A 6,066-nucleotide genomic window follows, 5' to 3' on the forward strand; every position below is an offset into this window, starting at 1 on the left:
TGTGATATTTATAAATTCCCAGATTTAGTATATGATTTCTACCCCACATTCACTGTATGGGTTTGCAGCATTCATATTTAAAACTTTATTAAGTTTGGCTTTTGTTGTCCCATAATGACCATGTTATGTTATGTAAATGTTAAGCAAACAAGCTTTCCTAAGCATACCTTGGGATGGAAACTTAAAGGGCTAATGTAACCCTTTGCCTGCTGGCTCAGGTTACTTCATACGCAGGGACTGTATGGACCTAACTTATCTAACATTCCACTCGGCCCATTACGTGGGTTTCTGTCAATCACGGGCAGCACCCACCAATACCAAGTGTTCCCGTACCCATTAGGAGAAATTACCAATCATGTAAAATCAAGTTTGGAGTTCTTTCCCCTCCCTCTGTAATTGTGCATAAAAACTGCTTGCCTTTATGAATCGGGGCTCTCGTCCCTGAAGCTGCTGCTTCGGGCGTGAGCCCAGACTCCAGCCTGAATAAAGACCCTCGTGTGTTTGCATCGGAGCTGGCTCTTTGTGGTCTCTATCTCTCTCATTAGAGTCCCGGGTTCAACAGTCAAAAACTGCTGAACACTCAGTGCGGTATAGGCAGGTGTGCTCGTAAATCTCCCATAATGAAAAGGGCCAAAGCATTGAAAGTCTCCAAAAAGGATTCACTGGAACTGAACGCAGCCTCTCTCAACAATGCTAGCTGGTACACTGATGCCGATGGGTTCCTCGAACACTTAGCTAGTGGGGAACCTTGTAGCCTGTGCAACAAGGGGTCTGCCCTCCCAAAGAGAATTCTGGTATTTTGGGGGTACCCCCCCTTGTAGAGACAGAGTCTTCATTTTTTTTAATGCTGTGAAATGAATGTCCCATAGTATATCTAACATTTTGATGGCCAATTAAGTTTTTTGCAACATTTGGTTATTAGAAAGACGGCTGCTGTGATTATTCTTGAGCATCAGTCACTTCACACCCAAGGGAATATACATGTAGAAGAGATACCTAGGAATAGAACGGCTGGATGTAATTATAAGACTTGCTAGAATATAGGCTCCCTATACTTATTTCTGTTTTGCTCACCACTGTACCCCCAAACCTAAAGTAATATTTGGCACATTGTGGGCATCCAGTCCGTATTTGCTGAATGAATTTATAAGGTAGGAAGTGAGGTTCATCTTTCATTCCTTGAGCAGTTTCTGACTCGGGCTGAATAATGTTGCCTTTTGGATCTGATGCTTACATTACTGTACTCTTACTGTAAGCTTTGCTTTTCCCAGGAGATCTGATCAACCCCTCTCTCCCTCTGTTTTCCCTTTTTACCACGCCCATCCCCCATCCGATCGAGAGGCACCTTTTTCATTGGATACTAAGCTTGCCTTTACCATAGAATGTATCACACATTCTTTACCAACTGTCCTTCCCAGTAGGCTCCTTCAGGGTAGGAACGTTTCTTATTTGAGCTGCTTTTTGTTTGTTTGTGGAGGCCGGAGTCTTGTTGTACTGCCCAGGACAGTCTCCAGCTGAAGGAAACCAGAGCATAAGTCGACAAGGTCCTTGTGTTCTTTGGCTCGTGTTCGGGGAGCCGAGCCTACATTTCCTTTGTCTCTCCTGACCTTTTGGTTGCATTTTCTTTTTTTCTTTTTGAGTTGGAGTCTCACTCTGTCGCCCAGACTGGAGTGCAGTGGCCGCTCCCGGCCACCGCAGCCTCGACCTGCTGGGCTCCAGAGATCCTTCCGCCTCAGCCTTCCAAGTAGCTGGAACTGCAGGCGTGCGCTACCACGCCCGGCTAATTTTTTGGATTTTATTGTAGAGATGAGGTCTTGCCAAGTTGCCTAGGCGGGTCTCGGACCCGCGGGTCAGGCAATTCACTCACCTCAGCCTCCCAAAGGCGCGGGATTACAGGTTGAGCCACTGAGTCTGGCTAGTTGCATTTCTATGGATAGCCAAGCAGCACCAAGTCTGGCCCAGAACCTGCTCATCCTAAGTGAGTGCCTTGCTTAGCACAGATGTTGAGATCTGCGTAGTTTAGTCATTGCTGCTTACCCTGCTTGTGTGATTTAACTCAGACATTAACATATCCTGCTTGGATGGTTTCATCCTCCTTTGTGAGATTTTTGTCCTATCTAAGAGGCATGCGGGCCGGGCTTGGTGGCTCAGCCTGTAATCCCAGCACTTTGGGAGGCTGAGGTGAGTGGATTGCCTGAGCCCGCAGGTTCGAGACCCGCCTGGGCAACTTGGCGAGACCTCATCGCTACAATAAATCAAAAATTAGCCAGGTATGGTAGCACGTACCTGTAGTTCTGGCTACTTGGAAGGCTGGGGTAGAAGGATTGCTGGAGCCCAGCAGGCTGACGCTGGGGTGAGTGTACCACTGCACTCCAGCCTGGGTGACAGAGTGAGACTCCAACTCAAAAAAAAAAAAAAAAGAGGCATGCGGCAAAATAAATTTGTTCTCTCTTGCTCTCAGCTACCTGGGAGAGGACCCTCCCAATTCCGCTGTTTCTCTGTCTCTTTCTTTTCTCATTCCCTTGCCCCAACTCAGGCTCTGCTCTGTGGAGGCTGGACCCTAGCATCCAATCTCTGGCCTTAAGTCATCCTCCTGCCTAGGCTTCCCAATGGGCTGGGATGACAGGCATGTGCCACAGCACCGGCCAAGTAGTTTTCTTAAATAGAGGGCCATGCATGGTACATGTTTAATACATGTTTCCATAATGGTAATTAGTGCCACTGAACCTGGCAGAAGCAGACGCAAATATTCTCTAGAGAAAAGCACCTGCAGTTAGGCTTACAACCAAAAATCTCCAAAATAAGTAAGAAGCCAGTCACCATGAGAAGTCAACTGAAAATAAAACAACAGATTTTGGACCCTAAGAATCCAGATATTAGAATCATCATATACAAAATACAGTTGGCTCTAAGTATCCTGGGGTTCTGCATCCGTGGATCCAATCAGCCTCAGATGGAAGTATTTGGGGGAAAATATATTCCATAAAGTTCCAAAAGCAAAACTTGAGCTTGCTGCATGTCAAGCACTATGCTGAATCCATATGAATAGTGTTAGGTATTATAGGTAATGTAGAGACTATCTGAGGTATATGGAGGACGTGCCTAGGTTATATGCAAATACTATGCCACTTCATATAAGGGAGGTGAGCGTCTGTGGAGTTTGGTATCCATAGGGGGTCCTGGAATTAACCCCCATGGATGCCAATATAAAATAAAATGAAAAGTATAAAGAAATAAACGGAAAACATAAGAAGGAAAACAACAGAAATGTATACAAAACAGGCAAATCTGAAAAATAATCAGACCAATATTTAGAAATGAAAAATATAATTGTTGAAATAAAAAAACTAATTGGATTGGTTAGATGATTAGGTACAGCTCAAGAGAGAATTAGTGAAATGAAATGGTGTTTCTCAAATTTCAACCTGCGTAGAAATTGCTTGGGAAGCTTACTAAAAGGCAGAAAGTGATTTGGTAGGTCTAGGTAGGATCCAGATTCTGTCTTTCTTTCTTTCTTTCTTTTTTTTAAATGATGTCTCGCCAAGTTGCCCAGGCTGGTCTTGAACCCAAGGATTCTGTTTTTCTAATAGTTCAGGGCGATGTTGATGCTGCTAGCCCATGGACTTTGAGCAGCAAAAGGACTCTAGAATATGGTATGAAGAAATTATCCAGGATGTATCACAGAAAGACAAAAAAGATGAAAAATGCAAGAAGTTAAGAAATGAGCAACTGGGCATGGTGGTTCACGCCTGTAATCACAGCACTTTGGGAGGCTGAGACGAGAGGATTGCCTGAACCCACAGACTTGAGACCAGCCTGGGCAATATGGCAAGACATCATCTCTACAATAAATCAAAAAATTAGAGGGACATGGCGGCATACACCTGTAGTTCCAGTTACTTGGAAGGCTGAGGCAGAAGGGTCACCTGAGCCTAGCAAGTGGAAGCTGCGGTGGCCATGAGCATGCCACTGCACTCCAGCCTGGGCGACGGAGCGAGACTCCACTCAAAAAAGAGGAAACGAGAAGGATGGAATTAGCAAGTCTAGCACGGTCACTAAAGTCCCACAGAGAGTATGTTGAGGGAGAGAAGGCCCACCCCTGCAGATGCGGGGCACGGGGAAAAGCACAGAGGAGGCCCACATGTCATCCGTCTTCACGTTTAACGTCAAAAACAATGCGAATAAGCCTGTGAGCGAAGCAGTTTGTTCTGCCCTCCAGCTTTCATGATTACTCCCTTGTGGCAACCCTAGAAAGCCTGGTCCAAACTTAGACTGCTTGGACCTCTTCGCGTCCTGTGCGGGAAAACTGCAGAGTAGGAAGCGACGTCCTCTAAATAAATCCACAATCAGAGGCAATGTGTTTCGAACCCACGCGTGTGGACATCCCGGCTCCCTCCATGCCCTGCTTAGAGCGGTGCCTCGGCAGCTCCCTGGACATGTGGCACGCAAGCCAACACAGGGTCTGCCCTTCCAGGAAAGGGCCCAGGGAAGAGTCCCAGGTCAAATCTGAAGTGGGCTTGGGGGCCCCTCGAGCAGAGAAATCCAGGGTGGATTCAGGGTGATCTGAAATATGGTCTGGAGGTGAGGAGGCCAACTCTGGGCAGGCACGTCCACTTGGCTCCAGGGACAACTTGCTGCATGTACACGTACGGCGGGGACGCATGGGCCCAGGCCAGGAATCCACCTTGCCTGGGTCTCAGAGTGGTTTTAGAAGAGTTACCATTAGAAAATATTAGGGTCGATCAATACACTCACAGATATAGGAAGTTCATCAAATACCTAGTAAAAGAAATAAAAATAAATTCACAATTAGAGGCAACTGTATAAAATGACACAAAACGCACCACCAAGAAAAGACCTTGAAAGCTGCAAAAGACAAAATTACCACACACACAAAAAATCAGATGACAGATACCTTCTCAATAGCACGAACAGAATCATGTATTTCAAGGGGCGAAGAGAAGCAGCTGCCAACCTAGAACCGTGAACCCACAAATTCTGGTTTTGTTTTTTTTTTGAGTTGGAGAATCACTCTGTCACCCAGACTGGAGTGCAGGGGCCGCTCCCGGCCACCGCAGCCTCGACCCGCTGGGCTCCGGCGATCCTTCCAAGTAGCTAGAACTACAGGTGCGCGCCACCACGCCCGGCTGATTTTTTGATTTATTGTAGAGATGAGGTCTCGCCAAGTTGCCCAGGCAGGTCTCGAAGCCACAGGCTCAGGCAATCCACTCACCTCAGCCTCCCAAGGTGCGGGATGACAGGCTGAGCCACCGAGCCCGGCTAAATTATTTTGTCTATGTCACCATCTGGGTGAGATAGAGGCATTTTCAGCTAAACACTATTGACAGTGTCCTAGCAACAGACAATCATTAGAAGAAAGACAATCATTAAAGAAAGGAAAAATGATTCCCGAAGGACAGTGTGACAGGCAAGAAGAAATAGTTACACGAATCGAAAAACTTTGTGGGTTAGAAATGCCACCTATGTTAGGTGACGAAGGCAATACAATAATATTATGAAGTTTAGAAAAGAACATAACTAAGCGACTAGAGAACAAGTTAAAGGGGTGACTGGAATGTTTTAAGGTTCTTGGACTCTTGGGAAAAGGGTTTAGGATATTAACTTTAGACACTTTTAATCATGCTAGGTAAAGCTCAAAGTAGTCACTAAAATTAATATTAGAGTTTGTAACTTCTAAGCCAGAAAAACAGAAACCAGAATAAGGAAATAGATTATTAAAAACAATTGTTTTAAAGGCAAGGAATGCCAACACCATAAGAAGCACCAAAAACATGCAACAAATAAGTAAAAACTTGGGTAACAGAAGCAAATCCAATAAACAAATAAGCAATACATGTAAATGGATTAAGCTTACAAGCTAAAGGTTCACACACACACACACACACACACACACACACACACACAAAATCAGCCACACTCTGTTTATAAGACACCAAAGACTCAAAGGCACAGGAAGGTCGAGGATAAAACGGAAAAAAAAATCCCTCAGCCGTAACTACGAACCAAGAGAAAGCTGGGGAAATGACATGAACATTGAACAAAGTG

Source organism: Carlito syrichta, unplaced genomic scaffold (assembly GCF_000164805.1).
Source record: "Carlito syrichta isolate Samal-C Ts95f unplaced genomic scaffold, Tarsius_syrichta-2.0.1 Scaffold301654, whole genome shotgun sequence".
In the NCBI taxonomy this organism is placed as follows: Eukaryota; Metazoa; Chordata; class Mammalia; order Primates; family Tarsiidae; genus Carlito; species Carlito syrichta.